At 44.1% G+C, this 22,096-nt stretch overlaps 1 long non-coding RNA gene across 1 annotated transcript; it reads left to right on the top strand.

Annotated features, from left to right (window-relative positions):
* The first annotated feature begins 312 nt into the window (after window positions 1-312).
* Window positions 313-8,382, top strand: LOC310842131. Its single transcript, XR_014562906.1, has 3 exons — window positions 313-446; window positions 5,065-6,219; window positions 8,008-8,382. It is a non-coding gene; the product is annotated as an uncharacterized lncRNA (long non-coding RNA).
* The last annotated feature ends 13,714 nt before the right edge of the window (window positions 8,383-22,096 follow it).

The raw sequence follows: 22,096 nt of genomic DNA on the forward strand, positions 1-22,096 counted from the left end.
ATGGAGGGCACAAGGAGAAGGGGACGACAGAGGACGAGATGGTTGGACATTGTTCTCGAAGCTACCAGCACGAGTTTGACCAAACTGGGGGAGGCAGTGGAAGACAGGAGTGCTTGTCGTGCTCTGGTGCATGGGGTCACAAAGAGTCGGACACGACTCAATGATTAAACAACTACAACCACTGGTAGAGCACATAGCACCTTTTCCTTATTCTTTTTTAACACCATCAAGTTAGTAGTACATTATAGACTTTATCATAGAGTTGTAGAGCTGGAAGGTGGGGGATGAAAGGATCCAAAATGGTATGATTATGGCAGTTGGGAACAGTCTTGACAGAGCAGCAGGTACGTTCTGTGGGTGTGCTGCAGAACATACAGCAGGTATGTTGCTCTCTGTCTCAGAGTTAGTCTGTCTGTGACAGTATTTTATCTCACCTACAAATCTAGGTAAGATGTATTAGCAACATACAGTAAGTTACACCTGCCTGCTTTGTGTATTTAACCTGCAAGTGCAAATGCACCGAGTTAAGAGTTATTTATTAATTAAACTTTAAAGGAGAGTGTTTTGTGGGTTTTTATAGGAGGGAAAAGGGAACTAAGTCAAGATTTGGACTCTCTTCTGCGTAACTCTGTAAATGGGAGCTAGAGTTTAATTCCCACAGAAGGAACCCAGACCAACCCCCTGCAATGCAAGAATCTCAACTAAAGCATCCATGACAGATGGCCATCCAAACTCTGCTTAGGAAAGAAAACCTCCTGAGGGAGACCGTTCCACTGTCAAGCAGCACTTACTGTCAGAAAGTTCTTCCTGATGTTTAGTCAGAATCTCCTTTCTTGTAACTTTGTAGCCTTATGAGGCTTTGCCCTCGGGTGGGAAAAATATTGCGCCTGGGAAAGGGAAGTGGGAGTCAACAGACACTCAAGGAATAGTTTTGGAGAAAAGGCTTTTATTCTACCATCCATGAACTGGTAGAAGGAGCAAGTGTGATAAGTCACAAAAAGCATGCACGAAATTCACAGTCATATGCACAATCATTTATACCCCTTTCCAGTTCCCTCCTCCTTTCTCCTCCCTCAGGAGTCCTCTGAGCATGAACAGAAAGCTGACTTGGGGCTATTGGGACTCTTGGCACCCTTCCCAGGAAAGGGGTTTCAGAGTGTTCAGATATGTTTCAATCTCTTGTTCTGGCATGATTCCCGGACAGAAAGTAAGTTGCAATGTGGTTCTTTAGCAAGGCCAGAAGGCATCAGAAAGGCCTGAGAAACAATGGACTGTGTTCCCTACCTTTGTTGCAATCTTTTTAGTTACAGCAAGCGGAATGTTTCTGATGCTTAGCTAATGCCTTTTAGCTGCTGAGAAAAATGATTTTGAAAAGCTCTGAGAAGCTTTGAGCCTGCTTTGGTGGGGGATGACTTTGGGCCTAGGTGAGGTCACCTGTCCTTACCTTCCTTCAACTTGAATCCATCGGTTCAGGACCTGCCATCCAGAGCAGGAGAAAACAAGCCTGTTCCTTCTTCCATGTGACACCCCTTAAGTGGTTGGTGGTGTCTATTTTCATCCTAAATAACTAGAACAGGGGTCAGAAAACTTTTTCAGCAGTCCCTCAGACCTTGTGGGGGGCCGGACTATATTTTTTGGGCGGGGGGAGGGGAATGAACCAATTCTTATGCCCCACAAATAACCCAGAGATGTATTTTAAATAAAAGCACACATTCCACTCCTGTAAAAACAACAGGCAGGCCCCACAAATAACCCAGAGATGCATTTTGAATAAAAGGGCACATTCTACTCATGTAAAAACATGCTGATTCCCAGACCATTTGCGGGCCGGATTTAGAAGGCATTTGGGCCGGATCTGGCCCCCAGGCCTTAGTTTGCCTACCCATGAACTAGAAGATTGAGCGCCATACTGTCAGCAACAGAGGACACCATGCTGCTTTCTCCACCACTCAAAAGTCACTCCTGATGACTGCAGTATATTTCAGGTTGTGATTCGGCTGTGGGTTCCTTCATAGATACCAACTGCTACTGCAGCTTTACTAATCAGCTTCGAATGCTATGAAGAATGCACAATATGTTATATTCTACATTGTTTCCCTAGAACCCACTTGAAAGTCTGGTTGCCTCCTTCTGTCTTCGAATGGAGCCAACGTGAATAAAATATGGGGGGGGGGGAGCCCCGCTCTGCATAATCGATCACATGACATGGTGCACAAAAACATTTGAATGGCAATGCCAATCAACTTTGGGGCACCCTCAAAAATTTTATGGGGGGGCAAATGGACCTCAACCCATAGATATTGACTACTATGCTGTAATCTGAAAGCAAGCAACTGTCACTTGGGGGCAGCAGTTGGGACTCATGAGTAAGGGGGAATCTGCTCTTCCCCTTCAAATCCGCACGTCAGGGTGAGCTCCCATTGCTCTGTTCCAGCTCCTGCCAACCTAGCAGTTCAAAAGCACACCAGTGTAAGTAGATAAATAGGTACTGCTGCAGTGGGAAGGTAAACGGCATTTCCGTGCGCTCTGGTTTCCATCATAGTGTCCCATTGCGCCAGAAGCAGTTTAGTCGTGCTGGCCACATGACCCGGAAAGCTGTCTGTGGACAAACACTGGCTCCCTCGGCCTGGAAAGTGAGATGAGCGCAGCATCCCCATAGTTGCCCTTGACTGGACTTAACCATTTACCTTTTTTAACTCTTCCCCTGCCCCAACCCACCTTGCCTGGTGCCTTCCCTATGGTCTTTTCAGCAGCAGGTAGATAGATACCTGGGCCTTTAATTGAAGTTTTGCTTCATTTGGGTCTTTAATTGAAGTTTTGCTTCAAATGGTTCTATTTTGTCTTTGTTGTTAGTTTTGCTGTTTTTAGCACATAGTCTTCTTGATTTTCATTTCCTATATATTATATATATTATTTAGTTTGTTAGCTGCCCAGGGAACATTGATTGCCTGATGGCTGTATAGATGTATCTGAATAGGTACATAAGGAGCTGCCTAATACTAAGTCAGACCATAGGTCCATCTAGCCCAGTACTGTTCTCACTGACTGGCAGCAGCTCTCCACTGCTGGGCATTGAGTCTTGGACTTTTTGTACACCTTTCTGTACAGATGCTCTACCACTGAACTACAGCAATAAGAAGAACCTTGATAATTTTAAACTGAATGGAGAAGCCGTACTAGACCCGAGATCAGATGCACCTCTTTTCCTTTACAAAATGCAATGCTATTTCCAGACCGACAGGCCTGCAGACGCCTTAATCCAAATTTCTTTCCAAATGGCACGGCGTTGCTTTCTTTATTTCAAGATGACCACCTTCCCCTGCTGGGTAACCTCTTTTCTGAATAGAGTGAAATCAAAACACTCTCCAGAAAAACAATCTGTACTTGTCAGAGCTGAGAGCCAAGCAGTTTGAGATGAATGCAGTCTCTCTCTCTCTTCTCTGAAAGCCGCCAGACAGGAATCCTTTGGGTGTGAGAGGCTTTTCAATCAAGATGCAGCCTCTGTCTTGGTGGGACCAAATTGATGGCCGAGTGCTCTCTAGGTTCAAAGATGTTCTTTTCCCGCTTTCTCTCTTTAAACAAACACATGTCTCATGGAGAACGTTTGCACACTTTTGGCTGTTAGCCGTTCCTCTGGGGAAATGTGCCCTTTCCCACCCAGAGCAAGCATGGTGTGCAACGAAACCAGGACACAAATTAAGCACAAGCTGGTTAATGTAATGCCATGACTGAGAATCCTCTAGCCCTGAGACCTTCTCCCTGTCTGCCAGTAGTAGCTGCATTCCACCAATCTAGATGGCTTTAAAAGGAAGAGTGCGGGCTCTTGTGGTCAGATCCTGCTTCAGGCACCTGGTTGGCCACTGTGAGAACAGGATGCTGGACTTGATGGACCACTGGCCTGATCCAGCAGGCTCTTCTGATATGGACATTGTCAGGCTTCAGGGAATCAGCTTCCTCCCCCCGTGGCAGTAGATAAGCAGAACAAAGGAAAAGGAGTCTTCTTACCAGTTAGGAACTTTAATAATCACAGCGAGAGAACAAAGAACTCGTCTCCTAGAAATGGCCATGCTCCCAGTTAAGGATCCCACCTCCTTCTGTCCCTATTGATCTACGTCACTTCTACGTCTTGTAATCTGGGCCTGTCCCCTCTGTGCTTTGTGTGCTTTCTGTTCTGCCACTTTCACAGCTCTTGAAAGACCTAGACTGGCTCCCAGTACGTTTCCGAGCACAATTCAAAGTGTTGGTGTTGACCTTTAAAGCCCTAAACGGCCTCGGTCCAGTATACCTGAAGGAGTGTCTCCACCCCCATCGTTCTACCCGGACACTGAGGTCCAGTGCTGAGGGCCTTCTGGCGGTTCCCTTGCTGCAAGAAGCCAAGTTACAGGGAACCAGCAGAGGGCCTTCTGGGTAGTGGCACCCGCCCTGTGGAACACCCTCCCACCAGATGTCAAAGAGAAAAACAACTACCAGACTTTTAGAAGACATCTGAAGGCAGCCCTGTTTAGGGAAGCTTTTAATGTTTAATGGGTTATTGTATTTTAATATTCTGTTGGAAGCCGCCCAGAGTGGCTGGGGAAGCTCATCCAGATGGGCGGGGTATAAATAATAAATTATTATTACTATTATTATTATTATTAACCTTGGGGAGAGCGGATGAATGCTTTCCATAGACAGTGAATCTGTTAAACCTCTCTCCCCCAGTGTTTCTTCTCCTAGCTGTTCACCACCCAGTTCTTCCCAACTTCTGCCTTCTGAACTATGTCCCTCTGCAAACCACTGTTCCAAATCTATACTGTCCTCCTGCTCCTGGGAAGATTCAGGATAAGGGTCAGGGGGAGGGGTGGCTCTCACCATTCCTCCTCAGTGCAGCCCTCCTCAGCACGGTCCCTGACAGACATAAAGAAATCCACAGATCTCTAATCCTAAAGCAGCCCCACTTCTATTGTTTGATGGCCATGGGCTACAGCTGCCGCTTGCCCCACTCCTCTGCTACCCAACAGGGATTTCATTTGCTTTGTTAAACGTCAGACCTCATTTTGGTTGTTTTTTCTCTTTCCCTCCCAGGAACAGCACCAGCAAGAGGAAAATCTACTTGGCCTTAACCATTGACTAGAGTGCGTGAGGTTGCAGGAAACCCATATAATCAAGTGTGGGCCCAAATCAGGTCCTTCTTGACTATATCCAAGAACAGGCCTTTGGGCCTTGCTTGGTCTTGTCTCCTTTCCTCACTACTGAAACCTCTGACACCTCCGTGAAGCCTGAAACAGTACCCCTGAATGGTCCTTGCCAGAGTGAAACATTTCTCCTCTATAGCGAACTCCGCTCTGCAGGGTTATCAAGCGTTGTTCAAGAAGAAATCTCCACTCCCATGGAGCACATTAAATTACTTCTCAGCCGCGCTTTCCCTATTTGGTCACATTTCGCTGCATCTCACGCTGGGTAGTTCCATTCGACTTGGACTTGTACAGAACTTCCTTTTGCGACTTGACGGGTGCAGCAGTCCTGTTCGTGATGAAATTAAAAGCATTCATCCACAAAGACAAGGCTGCTCTCAGCCTCTGCCATTCCTCTAAGCTGTAGGATTACCCCCCCCCCCCAGTTCATCATGCCAGAGAACGGAGAAGGGGAATTGAAGGAAGGGGGAAATCTTCTCTTTCGTTGGTGAAGAGTTACTAGCAATGAATCAGATTTAATGTTATTCTCTCGGTTCATCATGAGCTTCTCATAGCTATCATTGTATTCTTATGCTGGGCATCCCAGGAGAGGGCTGGTTCTGGCCTGATCCAACAGATCTCTTCCTGTGTTGTTATGAAACAGAGCATGCATAAGCAGCAGTTCTACTCAGGGGAGAGAAGCTGTTTGCTCCACTTTCATAGGGATGCTCGAACATAAGAAAAGCCTGCTGGATCATGAAAGCGTGCATGAAAATATATTGGTGAGGACAACGTGCAAAAATGCATGATATTAAGAGAAATTGCATGCCAAAATGTGTCAAAACTGCATGCAAAAATGTGTTTATTAGGAGAAATTTGCACTGTAATGCTGGATAATTTTCATGGGGAATTTTAAATTTATTTATTTTTTAGTCGCAAACTGTTGCGTAAATGTGGAGAACTAAATTTCGGGAGGAAAAAGAGAAATTGAGACAACTGAAGCTGACAAATCCTTCCATCCCTAGTAATGACACTCTCCTCTTGAACATCAGAAATAGACGGAGTGGTATGTTGCTATTCTTAGTCCCCCCATCTTCAGTGTTCAATACTCAGGGGCAGTGCTTTTTTCGGGGGGGCAGGGGTGCGCATACCTCTAAACATGTAGTGAATCTAACGGGAGAAGAAACTATAAAAATTAAAATTTTTAGTTTCTTTGCTAGCACGGTGAATCATCAGTTCCGTTGCTACCCTCAATGGCGGCCTCATTTCCTGTCGCAGTGTTTCCTGAGTCTCAGATGGAAGCGAATGTTTAACATGTGAAGTAGGACTTGGAATTTAGCACGGTGTTGCCACCTCCGACAGTGGCTTCATTTCCTTTCCCCGTGATTTTCTTGAGTCAAAATGAGAGTACCCCTTAAACATTATTTTTATATTAAAAAAGCACTGCTCAGGGGTCTGAAAACTGCTTAGGAACAATATATTAACTATGCCCCTCCCCCAATAACTTCACCTCACTTCATTCCACCAGCATTTATTATTTTCTGTGAACTATTTTGACTCTAATTATTGTCCTGTTTGAGTCAGGCTATGCTGTATCCAGGGTTTCACAAATGCATAGAAAACGGTGAGAGTTTGAGCAATGCAGAAGCAAGACAGTCATTGGACAAAATGCTGCCTGCTTTATCTGATGGAGATCTCCCAGCTGAAATGGACGCACAGGCGAGTACATTGAGTTGGGAGATTTGGCATTCTTTGATCTCCATCAGAGGAGATCTGGGGCGCATGTGGGTTGTGAAGGCTTATTGTTTCCAAGACAAGTGTCAGTTGCCCTCATCCCAGCCATTATTCTTTCACAACATTAGGCTGCCTGTAATCCTCCTGCAAAAACAAAACCCAAAGTTTACAGGGCTCTGAATACTTTTTATGGTGTGCTCTGGGCCGCTATGCTCTTTTAAAAAAAAAAACCACAAACCAAAATCCATTTCCTCTGCTGGCATGGAACACACACGGTTATTATGCATGAGGTCCAGCCTGCAAGTATGACATAAATGAAATGTGCATGGTTTTTATGTGTGGAAATAAAACACTCTGGATGAGCCAGGAACCCTTCAGCAAAACAGAGGCCTGAGCAGAGGGATTAGATGCCAGTCAATCAGAAACATCCCCCCCCCTCTCTCCATATTTCCTCTGAGTCCCTTGTAATTAGTGATGAATTAGCCAGGCAAGGGCCATAATGGCCCCCTAACTATGGGTCGTGTAAGAACAGAAGCTCTCTGCACCATAGGGCAAATGGGCAGCTGGCAATGACAAAAATAAAAGCCAGAGAGTTGAGTGTGTGTGTGAAATATACTCGGAGTTGAGAGTGGATTTCATGCTCTTTATTCAGCTCATAGTGGTGAGGAGGAATGGAAATTCCCCCAAAGTATCTGCTTTATATACATTATTTACACAATGGGCCCCACGTGATTGGCTAATTCCGGGATTCACCTGTAGGCCAATCAGGTTGAGGATTCACTTCCGTCTGGAGCTGGATTGGGTGGCTCCTGTGCACCAGTCAGACTACTGCATTCTGGACCCTATAGTTCTAGGACCAATCAGACTGCTGCATTCTGAATCCTATTCAACTCAGTATGTAACAGTGTGAGAGAGAGCTGGGCTAGAATAAGGTAACCAGATTTTTTTTTCAATGAATCCGGGGGACACTTATTGTTTGCTATGTACATGTGAATGCCGAGAATGGTGTAAATCCGGGGACTGTCCCCGGGAAACAGGGACATCTGGTAACCTTACTCTATGGGAAAATATCAAAGAGAGACAAAGAGAATGGCTCTTTTTCTTTTTTGCTTTTCCGAAGCAGATTCTTCAGAGGCAGAAGACCTTCATGGGAGGGGAAGACAGTTTATTTCAGAGCTAGGAGAACAACAAATGACTCAAGGCGGCGGGGGTGTGGGGTGTGTGACCAAAAAGCACCCCTGCTGCTGTTGCCGCTGCCGACTATCTTTTTAAAGTCAGTTCCTTTTAGAGCAGGAGGCAAGCTGTGGAGGTGCTTTTTTTAAAAAAAAGGACTGGTCAACAACTTTTGTGCAGGGCACCACATGGGAAGAAGAATCTGTTGGTTCATTTCCAAGGAGAACAAAGGGGCAGAGAGAGGAGAGGAGCCCTGCTTGTGGGCAGCAGGAAGAGGAGGAATTGAGGGTTTCATTTGTGGAGAAAGAGAAGCAGAGCCTCTCTGATTTGGGAGCCAGTGTGGTGTAGTGGTTAAGAGCGGTAGTCTCGTAATCTGGGGAACCGGGTTTGATTCCCTGCTCCTCCACATGCAGCTGCTGGGTGACCTTGGGCCAGTCACACTTCCGTGAAGTCTCTCAGCCCCACTCCCCTCACAGAGAGTTTGTTGTGGGGAGGAAGGGAAAGGTGAATGTTAGCCGCTTTGAGACTCCTTAAAGGGAGTGAAAGGCGGGATATCAAATCCAAACTCTTCTTCTTCTTCTTCTTCTGATTCTCCACAGCCTAGAAAACATAGCAGACAAGGCTGCAAAGGTTGCCAACAAGCCGGGGGGGGGGGGAGCAGCTTGACCTGCTCTTGCACAGATGGTTTAATATGCAGAAATCAATATAATAATGCTCATTTGATTATCTTTCTATTTTATTTTTTTTATTAGGAATTTAAACAAAACATATTATCTTAAAACATATCATCCTTAATTCCCCCCCACCCCTCCCTCCCATAAAACAACCCACCCTCCCCTCCCCCTTCCGTCTTCCCTCAGTTCCAGTCTCTGGTTTCTCTATAAATGCTATTCTCTGCATGTTACAAAATTGTGTAAATCCTTAATTTGTCTAACTGGTTATTATCAATAAAAAGTTTGTGAGTGTTTATTCAAAGCCTGCCAAGGAGTCCAATTCACTTTGTTGGATCTTTAGATACTTTGCAAAAGGTTCCCATTCATCTTTAAAGTCACAGTTATCCTTGTCCCATAGTTTATGTGTTAATTTTGCGAATTTTGCATAGTCCATCAGTTTCTCTTGCCGTAATTCTTTAGTCGGGATTTCCTCAGTCTTCCATCCTTGTGTTATTAAGACTCTCACCGCCATTGTCACATACATGAAGATATTTTTCAACTTCTTTGGCAGGTCTTTTCCTACAATCCCTAACAAAAATGCTTCAGGTTTTTAGATGGAACATTTTCTTCAATTCATTATATATCATTTCCCAAATTTTTAAAAATTTCATTACAATCCCACCACTTATGCTAAAATGTCCCCTCCTTTTCCTTACACTTCCAACACATATTTGAGCTAGTTTTATACATTTTCCCTAACTCCACTGGTGTCATATGCCATCTATACATCATCTTCATATAATTTTCTTTCAACAAAGAACAATCTGTAAATTTTAAATAAATTTTCCATAACCTTTCCCAATCTTCCATCATAATGTTATGACCTATATCTTGTGCCCATTTGATCATGACTGATTTTACCTCTTCATCTTTCATCTCCAATAGTGCTCATTTGATTATCTAATTAGCAGAGTTCAAATTTACACTCTAGAACAGTGGTTCTGAAACTTCTTTCTTTGGGGCCATACTTTCAAAATAAAAAAAATTGCAGCTTCATCAGTAGTTTTCATTTCCTAGAGTTACTTATTTTTCACCTAAATGTCTGAGTTAATCTCACACAGGAGCCTGTGGTGCAATTGAAGAAAAGGTTTTTATTAACTTCATCTTTGAAACTCATGCTATATGCCTTTCAATGTTAAGCTTAATCAAAAGCCATTGTGCTCAGCATGTATTAGAATATGGTTACCAGATTATTTTCAATGAATCCAGGGGCACTTTTTTTTAAGCTGAGTAGCAACAGGGAGTCAGTAGTGGGGATGGTGAGGCAAAAGACCTTGGGCCCAAGCACACATGCATATTGTATAAGGTGCAAAACCCTTCTTTCGCACCCTGTGAAACATAAATGCGCAAAGTTTTGAAAAAACTGAGCAATGGCTGGACGAGCCTCCCCCAATCAGTCAAAACAAAGGGGGAAGGGGACAGGAGATTGGGGAAGGCTTGGGAGTCACAGGCGGGCTGCCCGCAGTTGCCCAGTTTTTTTAAAAAACTCTGCATTTCTGTTTCACAGGGTGCGAAAGAAGGACTTTGTACCTTGCCCGGCAGAGAAACCACACACCTTGTACCCCTCCTGGGCAATGACGTGCCACCCGCCCGTGACTCCTGAGCCTTTCCCAATCTCCTGCCCCCTTCCCCCTTTGATCTGTACCACCAGACGTCCCCGGTTCTCTTTCAGCAGTGGCGGCAGTCAGCAGCCTGGAGCCAGCAGCCTGGAGCCAGCCTGGTAGCGCAGTTGGCTCTGGCTGGCTTCAGGAGCTGCTCGCTGCCTTGGAGCCTGCCATTTTTCCTCGCTATCTGGCGAGGAAAAATGGCGGGCTCCATGGCAGTGAGCAGCTCCTGAAGCCAGCCAGAGCCAACTGCGCTACCAGGCTGGCTCTGGGTTGCTGAGGCTGCCACTGCCACATTTCCCAGGACAGATTTGCACATCTCGGGTCATTCCGGCAATAGAATTTGTCCAGGGACAGATTTGCAAATCCGGGGACTGTCCCCAGGAACCGGGGACATCTGGTAACCCTAGGCTAGAAGCAGGCTGCAGGCAGAAGCCAGAGAGTAAAAGCCATGCTTGATTTCTGTTGGAATCCAAGGTTGTGGCTATGTGAGAAGTAAGACGTTCTGGGGTGTTAATGCTGTGAGCCCTTCCATCATATGCTCAGGTTGTATATGTAGTCAAACCTCAGTTTCCAAACACATCTGTTATGGTTACAGATAGGTAGCCGTGTTGGTCTGCCATAGTAAAAAAAAAATAAAAAAAAAATCCTTCCAGTAGCACCTTAAAGACCAACTAAGTTAGTTCTAGGTATGAGCTTTCGTGTGCATGCACACTTCTTCAGATACACACTGCAGACCAACATGGCTACATATCTGTAACTGGAACTATGGAAGGCACCACATTGAGCCGCAGACCAACACGGCTACCTATCTGTAACTGGAACTATGGAAGGCACCACATTGAGCCGCATGAAATGGAAGTCCATCAGTGTATCTGAAGAAGTGTGCATGCACACGAAAGCTCATACCTAGAACTAACTTAGTTGGTCTTTAAGGTGCTACTGGAAGGAATTTTTTTATTTTGTTTTGACATCTGTTATGGTCCGTTTCGGCTCCCGAACACCCAAAAATCTGGAAGTAAATGCTACAGTTTTTGAACAGTCTTTGAAACCCAAACATCCAACACAGATTCCACTTGAGTGCAAGAAGCTCTTGCAACCATTCGGAAGCCGCGCCTCTGTTGTTGAACGTTTCGGAAGTCAAATGGTATTCTGGAACGGATTACGTTTGACAGCCAAGGTTTGACTGTATGTGTAAATAAACCATATATTTTTATGTTGTGGATCTCCCTGAGATCTGCATATGAAGCATGGTATAATCATAATCATAATCATAATCATAATCATTAAGACAACTCAGTCTCTGCTTTCTCACATTCTGAGGAAATGGAACCCTAGGTAAGTGCCCCAAATTGCTGGAATCTGGCACTGCTCAGAGATTGGGCTAGTAACACGTCTCTGAAGTCTCTCAGCCCCACTCACCTCACAGAGTGTTTGTTGTGGGGGAGGAAGGGAAAGGAGAATGTTAGCCGCTTTGAGACTCCTTAGGGTAGTGATAAAGCGGGATATCAAATCCAAACTACTCTTCTTCTTCTTCTTCTTCTTCTTCTTCTTCTTCTTCTTCTTCTTCTTCTTCTTCTTCTATGTACCTTACCTTACCCTAATATGTTTTTATTTAGCTTTCCCCCCCTATATTTATCACCTTGGGACATACGTGGAAGATCAATAATAAGCATTCCTTTCATATCTGCAAATTGCTAAATTTCATTCATTGCACATAGAACAAACCCCCCCTGTTGATAGCCGCTCATGGATATCCAGGAAATCAAATTGCACATATGGCATTTGCACAGGAGTAATTTCTGGTCTGGAAAATGTGGCATGTATATTGGCTGCCTTTCAGTGCTGCATCTTTTACTGTGTATTGATTCCTGGACTTCAGCAATAATTAGCTTGTTCAGTTCTCAGAGAGCACGGTAATTTCATTAAGGCTTCATTCCCTACAACAATTTTACTTTAACTACTCATCTTAGCTCAGTATAATAATAGACTACAAACCTTCCATAGTCAACTCACCTTCCCTCTGCTGAAAGCTTATCTGCAAATCGTCCCTTTCCAATGTATTGAAACATCACAGAAGATTATTGTTACCTCGAGGAGATTAGCATGGTGCCCAGCAATTGCCCCTCCCATGCTCCCACAGTGACTAGAAATCCTGTGGCCCTGGTCCTTTAAGTGGCCCTGTACATTTGATAAAGGGTTAGTTTCTCACAGTCAGTTATTTGTTGAGATGGCACTGAAATGGCATTTTAGGTGGCACCTGGAAAAAGTAGTATAGGATAGCCTTGGGAGTCACCTCTGTGTTGACTTCCTTCCAAGCTTTAGTCTTTCACTCAGTTGGGAAACTGATGTGTCCCTCTAACACCAGCTGTGGCTTATGTAGCTCCAACAACCACTCTGTTGGGAATAGATGTATCGCCCAAATGCACAGTCCAAAGGGTCTATAAGCCCCAAGAACACATTTGTTAGTTGTCACCTCTGTGACAAGCTCTCAGTTGGGTAGTTCTCTGACAGCACTAGAGGGCATAAGATTGTGGCAATGCTTTGTAGCTTTGGGGAGGGGGGCCATTTGATGAAATCTTTAGCCTTCGCTCTATTTGTGTGCTCTAAATCCTAAAAGAACAATTGCTCCTTAGGCAGTACATCTGCCAACTTCATCCAGGATCATCTCATTCCAGCTATGCTCTGTCTTCACCTTTGTTCTGCCCACCTTTGATTGTTTTTACAAGAGATGTCGCTGAATAATATCAACACATCCACTGGAGCAAACTACCACCATCACGTGACACGGCCGGTGAAAGAATTGCACTGGCTGAATTTAGCTCCTGGGTGCTGGAGAAATTCAATTTTGTTCACATGATCTCCAACCAACCAAAGTGTAGAAAAATGTATTTTATTAGAGAAAACTCCATGCAAAAATGTGTACATTAGTCAACACTGCATATAAAAAGGTATTTATGGGGAGAAATTTGCACTAAAGTGCTGATGAAATTTCACAAGGATTGCTGCAGAAATGTGGAGAACTTGTGACTGGAAAACGAGAAAAGGAGAGAAACCAAAAATGATAGATTTGTCTCTATTTTGGCAAGTAGTTTTTTATGTCTGTGGTTATTTCCTCATAGCCGTTGTCACATTTCATTTGAACACAGCTTCATACAACTGAGACGTGCATTCTTCTTTAAGCAGAGCTTTGTATGTTCTTCACTTTGCAAGGGGAGAAATAACCTTCAGTAAGTCAGGTCTCCTGACCAGTCACATGACTGTCTAGACTGATTTTCCTTCCTGGCTAAACACAACAACTTGGAGAGATCAAACTCATTTCAGGAAATTCGCTCTCATGTTCTTGCGAGACCTCAGACATGTTTTTCCCTTTGAGAGCAATAAAGTGATCTTCTGCCAAGATAGAGCACTTGCTGAAAGTTAAGTTGCGCTGGGACCATGGTGGGGGAGGAGGCAACTGTAATACCCAAAGCACCTTGAAGGGAGGGCTGCTGAGGTGAATCTGTCGGGGGGTGGGCAGGGAAAGAGAGAGGCACAACTCAGGAACCGATCCCATTGAGTCAATGGGACCTAATTCTAAGTAAACATGCACAGATCAGGCATAAGGGAACAAGTGGTTCTGTTTCATTGTGGGTGTTATACAAAAACCGTCCTAACAGTGACTTGGATAGATCAGAATGAGTTGTTGTTGTTTAGTCGTTTAGTCGTGTCCGACTCTTCGTGACCCCATGGACCAGAGCACGCCAAGCACTCCTGTCTTCCACTGCCTCCCACAGTTTGGTCAGACTCATGTTTGTAGCTTCGAGAACACTGTCCAACCATCTCGTCCTCTGTCGTCCCCTTCTCTTTGTACCCTCCATCTTTCCCAACATCAGGGTCTTTTCCAGGGAGTCTTCTCTTCTCATGAAGTGGCCAAAGTACTGGAGCCTCAGCTTCACGATCTGTCCTTTCAGTGAGCACTCAGGGCTGATTTCCTTCAGAATGGATCTTCTTGCAGTCAGTGGGACTCTCAGGAGTCTCCTCCAGCACCATAATTCAAAAGCATCCATTCTTCGGCAATCAGCCTTCTTTATGGTCCAGCTCTCACTTCCATACATCACTACTGGGAAAACCATAGCTTTAACTATACAGAATGAGAATGAGAGGTAGGCGAATAACAGCATCAAAGAATTGTACAGTTGGAAGGGGTCCCGGGGGCCAGCCCCCTGCAATGTAGGAATCTCAACTAAAACATCCATGACAGATGGCCCTCCGACATCTTCATTAAAACCTTCAAGGAAGGAGAGCCCACCGCCTTCTGAGGGAGTCTGTTCTACTTTCAAACAGCTCTTCCCATCAGAAAGTTCTTCCTGAAGTTTAGTCAGAATCTCCTTTCTTGTAACTTGGGTCCTACCCTCCAGAGCAGAAGAAAACAAGCTTGCTCCATCTTCTACTTGACAGCTCTTTAAAGAGCGAAGTCTTTTCAGCCCGACCCACTCACACAACCAAATCGCTCGAGTAGTCTAGGTATTTATTCTTGCCCTGCAGGAAACTGCCGAAGACATGGAAAAGTCCTGTGCTGGTGGGACTTGCTGTTCCCCAGAAGCAGGCATTGCTGGTGTGGAAACTATGAAGGTCATCAGGAGTTTCCACATGATAAGCCTTGCCATATGCTGTGTCGGTAGGATGGAGAGCCAGCCCAGGAAAAGGAGATATGATAACTTGCTGCAGCAGGAGCAATCAGATTGTCCATTTGCCAAAGGCAGGGAGAGTGAAAAGAGAGAAAGCAGCTGCCTCAAGAATCAAAGTCATATGGTCTAGCCCCTTTTCCTTTCAGATCGGCTCCCTGCTTTTATCCATATCATATTTCCTAGGCAAAACATCTGGTTCTTGAAGTCTGCCCTTCAGCTTTCCCAAGACATCACTGAAAAAGGCATTCCTTGTTTCCAGGGGACTGTGGATCTGCTTCTCTATCTTTTTCTGAGCAGTTAAGGCTGCACTGAAATGCTGCTTCTACCAGATCCGTGAACAAACTCCCAAGTCAAGAGTTGTCAAATTTTGCTAATTTCCCATAGAATAAATGGATGCTGTGCTTAAGAAAATGACTATACAGTGGTACCTCGGGTTAATAACTTAATTCATTCTGGAGGTCCGTTCTTAACCTGAAACTGTTCTTAACCTGAGGTACCACTTTAGCTAATGGGGCCTCCCGCTGCCGTCGTGCAATTTATGTTCTCATCCTGAAGCAAAGTTCTTAACCCGAGGTACTATTTCTGGGTTAACGGAGTCTGTAACCTGAAGCGTCTGTAACCTGAGGTACAACTGTAGTGTGTATATCAGATAAGGGAAGGAAATGGCTCAGCCAGCATGCAGGTTGCTTTATAAAGTGTGCATAAGCCCTAATACTGAGTCAGACCACTGGACCATCTACCTCAGTATTATCTAAACCAGTGGTTTTCAACCAGTGTGCCATGGCATCCTGGGTGCCTTGAATGATGGTCAGGGGCAACACCGGCCTCCATCCCTTTTCAGGCATTTCTATCTTGCAACAGCAAGCTAGCGCTCTGCATTGGAACACATTTTAAAAAGAAAAGCCTGGCTAGCTTTTCAGGTACCTTTTACTTAAGTAACTTTCTAAAGAAATGCCTGAAGTAATTGAAATTACAGTCTGAAGTCTGGTTTATTCTGTTATATTTTACTCAGGTAGTCCCATTTATCCTAAACAGAACCCAATAAGGCAGACATGTATGTACAATATATATATATATTTAATATGATCCCATTGGGATCCCAAGATGAAATTTTGCAGGTAGCTCTTAAATATATTAAATAATAAATACTTTTTTTGTATTTTCTAAATCATATTTTTTTAAATCACCATTTAAATTTTAAATTTTGTAACTTAAATTTAAATTTTAAAGTAAGTCCATCACTTGGCATATATTAAATCCCATGTAGTTCTGAAGAGATTGGTGTTTTTAGTCTTGATGTATCTCAGTTCTGAGCTGAGCTTTTAAGGTTTTTTGTGTAGTCTGGCAAGGCCAAAATTGTCCATTTCTTGAAATTTCAAATCCTCATAACTCACAAATGGGATGAGATAAAAATTTTAGATTTAAACTTTGTTCTGATCATTCAACAAGTGTACAGAATATTAAGAAAATTGTATGACATGAGATGAAAATGTCGGATCACTTGATATAGAACGACCTGACTCTGCATTTCCAGCATAAATTGTTCCTCTTCACATTACAATTCATAGGAAACTGCCTTATCCGGAGTTAGACCATAGGTCCATCTAGCTAAATAGTCCCAACACTGGCTGGCAGTGACTCTCCAAGTTTTCAGACAGGGGGTGTTCCAAGCTCTACCTGGATATGCCAAGGACTGAACCTGGAACTTTCTGTATGCAGAGCAGACGTTCCGCCTCTGAGCTGCAACCTGCCATCTCCTCAACTCAGCCAGTTATTGGTCTCTTGCAGGATGTTTTGAGCCAGCACTGAGCTTTTGTTAGACTTGGCATAACTGATCCAGTAAACATAGACTGAATAGGCAAGAGTGAGGTAGCAAGGGCAGAATAGAAATCCAGGACAGCTTAAAAAAAAATTTGGGGAAAGGATTTATAGCAGCTAATTTGCTTCTTGAGACACTGGAAATAAAGCAAAGCTTTAATCTGTCAACTCCTGAATAGTGCTGGAGTAATGGTGGGAGTTGTTGTTTGGTTGTGTTTTCAGAAGCTGGTGCTGGAAAATGTTACAGGGGGTGGGTGTCTAATTATGTTGTCAGCAGGTAGATAGCTGCCATATGGCAGTGGCTGCAGACTGGGTTTGATAAAGACTATTCCAGGCACCTCATTAATATACAACTGCGAGCAAACAAACAGAAAGGCAAGCGAAAGGAACACTTGATCGGTGTCTAGAAACTGAATGCTGAGAAATAATTGTGTCGTCGGCAAAGGCAGCTCCTGTAACCCGACTTCCAGTCACCCGGTGTTGTTGTTAGAGGTTGTTATAGTATAGGGTCAAGATCCCTGCAGGAGAGAATGGATGCTGCTGTGTGAGAGGAGGAAGTAAGAGGCACAGCTGTGGAGGGGTGCAGAAAATAGTGCCCAATTGCGCAGAGCACTTTCACAAATGCAATGGATGCCTTCTGTGGCTGGTGTCCATCTTATAATGTCCTTCCTTGATGCTGCAGCCTGGTGACTGTGCAGTGCTGAAGCAGGAAGGGAAGAAAGTCACAGAGCTGGCTCCTAGTGCTTTTTACTGGTAGTGGGATGGCTTTTTCCACCACCTGTCAGATCTGGGGCCAAGCTTGCAACAGGCTGACACTTCCTATGGGGAAGGACCTGTTAGAATTCCTGCTCCATGATTGCAGTCATGGGATTGTTGTCTTTCACATGATGGTATACTGTATGTTTTGACTCCACAGAATGGGAAGGGACGAAGACAGGATGATTGTATTACTGTGTTCCATGAAGTGGGAGTATTGTCCTTTGTTCTTTTTCTCTTTGCTGTCTGATGCTAGAGAGAGAGGGAGCCATGTTACAGTGTTCCGTGTGTGTTTATATGGAAATAAAGTGTTGCTGTTGTTGCTTAGTTGTTTAGTCGTGTCCACCTCTTCGTGACCCCATGGACCAGAGCACGCCAGACACTCCTGTCTTCCACTGCCTCCCGCAGTTTGGTCAGACTCATGTTTGTGGCTTCGAGAACACTGTCCAACCAGTAAATAAAGTAGATTAGCCAAAATGCTGAGTTGCTGAGGTCTGTCACGCAAGTTGCACAAACTCTGTGGATCCCTAAGTGTGCCGGTGTCGGTTGGCATTGGTCGCTGTGATGTTCAGGCTGAAGAAAGCTTATGAAGCTCCCGGACGAAAGACCAGGAGGGAGAGAACATGCCAGTCGGGCATGTGTCTCTGTCAGGGTCCTACTCGAGTGTAGGCTGAGCTCCTGACAGGACCATGGTTGCTTCCCCCACCCCAGAAGGTCCCAGGTTCAATCTCTGGCATCTCCCAGTAGGGCTGAGGATCTCCCCTACCTACAGCCCTACCAGTCTGTGCAGGCAGTATGGAGCTAGATGGATCAATGGTGTGTCTCACAACAAAGGCCCCTGCAGAAGTCACTTGATAATTTGTGTTACAGATAGGTAGCCGTGTTGGTCTGCCATAGTCAAAACAAAACAAAATTCCTTCCAGTAGCACCTTAAAGACCAACTAAGTCAGTTCTTGGTATGAGCTTTCGTGTGCATGCACACTTCTCTGAAGAAGTGTGCATGCACACGAAAGCTCATACCAAGAACTGACTTAGTTGGTCTTTAAGGTGCTACTGGAAGGAATTTTTTTTTGTTTTGATAATTTGTGTTCATGATGGAACCGGGGAGGTCATATGAATATCTTTCATAGTTTTTTGTCTTCACTTCTTTTTCACACTCAGAGAAAGAAATGGACCACTTCTGTGTTGTTTCTGGAGTGGTTCTAAAAGGTTCACATTATCTACAATGTATTTTCTCCATGTGGGATATTTAAGATACATCATTTCCACAGTCCTTTGGGAGGAAAGCTCTGGGCTGTTTTTCTCTCTTCACAGGAGCACCAGTCCTGGCTGGAACAGGAGCCTTAGGGTGGGAAAGCTCCTCCTCAGAGCTTCTGATGAAGCCAAAAGATCACAGTCCCCATGCTGCTTAGTAGCATGGTTCCAGCTGTCTTTTCCACACTACCCAGCTGATGCCTAAGCAGTTCTGCAATAGGGAAAGGTGTGCACTGTTCCCTGGGCTTGGCAGGCCACCTGTCCTTCAGGCCATCCTCAATACCTTTCCTTTCCACCACAGACAATTAAGGTATCTGCAACACACACTCCCTATAAGAGGTGGTACCTTCCAGATGTTGTTGAACAACAATTTCCATCAGCCCCATCCAGCCCAGTCAGTTGTCAGGCTTCATGGGAACTGCAGGGTGACAACATGTAAAGTGAACTATGTTGGCTATTCCTGTTCTACAACATTACAGAACTAGACTTTCCATTAACCCCACACTCAGAACTCAATTGCTTGCCATAATAGCCCTCAGCAGAGAATGTGCTACATAGTCAAGCAGCAAAAGTGAAATTTGCCCTGTGAATTTACTGGGGTGGGTGCTAGGATGTATTATGGTTGTTATCTGAAGGACAATATTGTCTCCTGAATTCTAGTACCATCTTGTATCATTTAAGCTAAGAGAACCCTGGGAAGGACAGCATCCAAGCTTTCTTTGTTTTTTTTAAAAAGCACTATTTTTAACCTTAGAGGGACGCGGGTGGCGCTGTGGTCTAAACCACTGAGTCTTGGGCTTGCCGATTGGAAGGTCGGTGGTTTGAATCCCTGCAACGGGGTGAGCTTAAAGTGCAATTATATAAATAGGTACCGCTCCGGCAGGAAGGTAAATGGTGTTTCCGTGTGTTGCTCTGGTTTCGCCAGAAGCGACTTAGTCATGCTGGCCACATGACCCGGAAAAACTGCGGACAAACGTCGGCTCCCTCTGCCAGTAAAGCGAGAGTCCTTCACGACTGGACTTAACCATCAGGGGTCCTTTACCTTTACCTTTTTATATGTAACCTTAAAGGATCAGTCAGGTAACACCTGAATACTTATTACCGGACACCTGTTCAGGTAACATCTGCATGGAGTCTGAATGCCAGAGTTAAGGTCAACTGTCAACACCCCATAAGTACCCCAACTTCCTGCTTCCTGCAAACATTCCATTCACTTCTCTTCTGAATATTTCGTCACCACGAAGCTATATGTTGTGTTTCATTCTTCTTAGACAATGGAAGTATATCTTGAGGCCTCCACATAAGTTTCTTCAGCAACAGTTTCATCAACAAACCCAGATTGCTCGGTCCCCCGTTCTTCATGAACCTCCATTATTTAAAATGTTTTCAAAGTGTTAGATTGCCTGCCAGTTTAATTCATGGGCAGTGATTGTGAATCCAGGGTAGCTCATGAATTTTAGACTGAATGATGGTGCACCAGGAAAGGCGTACCAGAGGCAAGTTATTTGCAGTTCAACATTTATTATCCTCCTTTGCTTCTCTGCCGCTTTTTCAATGTTCTAACAGGAACCATTAGTGTCCAAAGGAGAAAAATGAAGACAAGAAGAGCCTTGGTGGATCAGACCAAAGACCCATCAAGTCCGGTATCCTGAGATGGCCACCAGGAGCACATGAGCACAGGCCCTCTCCCAGGCCTGTTTGATAGAAAATGATATTTAGGGGCATGCTGGGTCTGATTCTGGAGGCAGCAGCATGCAGTCATCATGACTAGTAGCTACCGGTAGCCTTAACCCTTAGGAATTGGTTTAATCCCATTTTATTTTATTTTATTTTAATTGAAAATTTTATTTATAACGTAACATAAACCCCCACCCCCCAATACAGAATTCCACCCTCATTAAACGTGAACATAACATACAGTAAGCATAACATACAACAATACAAACAACCAAATAAAAGACTTCCTTTATACTGTATCTGGCCTCCTTATTTACTTCTTATAAGCTGTTTCCTTTATGAATAATTATTAAGATTTTTCTAATTATAACTTAAATATCCACAAAGTCTCCTGCAGACATTAATCAAAACAAGTCCAGGTATGTATTTTAGAACACTGTTTTGTGAAGTATTCTCTGCATTTTCCCCATGCTTTTTGAAATTCTTGTCTAGTGTGATCTCTAATTGCCTCTGTTAATCTAGCCAGTTCAATATACTCTAACAGTCTGTTTTGCCATTCCTTTTTTGTTGGCACAATTTCTTTTTTTCAGTTTTTAGCAATTAGGATTCTTGCCGCTCCTGGTTTTATCCCATTTTAAACCCATCTAAACTGGTGATAGCCACATCTTGTGGCAGCAAACTCCACAGTTTAGCTATTCCCTGTCTGTCCTGAATCTCCGAACTTCATTAAATGAACCTGGGTTCTAATACAATGAAAGAACAATTAAAAAGAAATCTATGCACTTTGTCCATGCCAAGCATGCTATAAAACTTTATCATTTCCCTCCGCACTTATTCATCTTCCTTCCACACCAAAAAGATCAAAACAATGCATTTTTGAGCTGTTGCAGTAACCAGAACTGCACTCGGTATTCCAGGTGTAGTCACACCATAGACTGGCATAATGGTGTTGTGGCAAAGGCAGTTTTATTTTCAGACCCTTTGATGATGATTCCCCACATGGAATTTGCCTTTTCCACAACTGCAGCACACTGAGTCAGCATTTTCACTGAGCTGCCTATCACACTGAGCCTTGAGATCTATTTCCTAGTCATCCATTGCCACTTCAAACTCCATAAACATATTTGTGAAGTTAGGATATTTTTGTTTTTTAACCCAGCATGTACCAATTTACACTTGTTTACATTGATTTGCACTTGCCATTTTACTATTTATTCACCCAATTTGGAGAGATCATTTTGGAGCGCCTTGCAATCCTTGTTTTTACCAACCTGAATAATTCAGTGTCATCTACAATGTTGGCCATCTCTCTGCTGACCTCTAACTCCGGACTGTTTATGAACAAGCTGAAAGGTGACAAGCTCTCATTAATTCCATTGGTACTTTTCCTCCTTGACTTAAAGTTGACTTCAGGCTCCAGGCTGCAGGCTTCAGGCAGACAATGTTTTGTCGCAACTGTCATACAACAACATCAAGCCCTATGATCGAGCCATTCCATCAAGCTGTGAGTGAGACCTCCAGACTGGCATTTTCTTGCAAGTATA

Source organism: Podarcis gaigeae (assembly GCF_964106915.1).
Source record: "Podarcis gaigeae genome assembly, chromosome: 3".
Taxonomy (NCBI): domain Eukaryota; kingdom Metazoa; phylum Chordata; class Lepidosauria; order Squamata; family Lacertidae; genus Podarcis; species Podarcis gaigeae.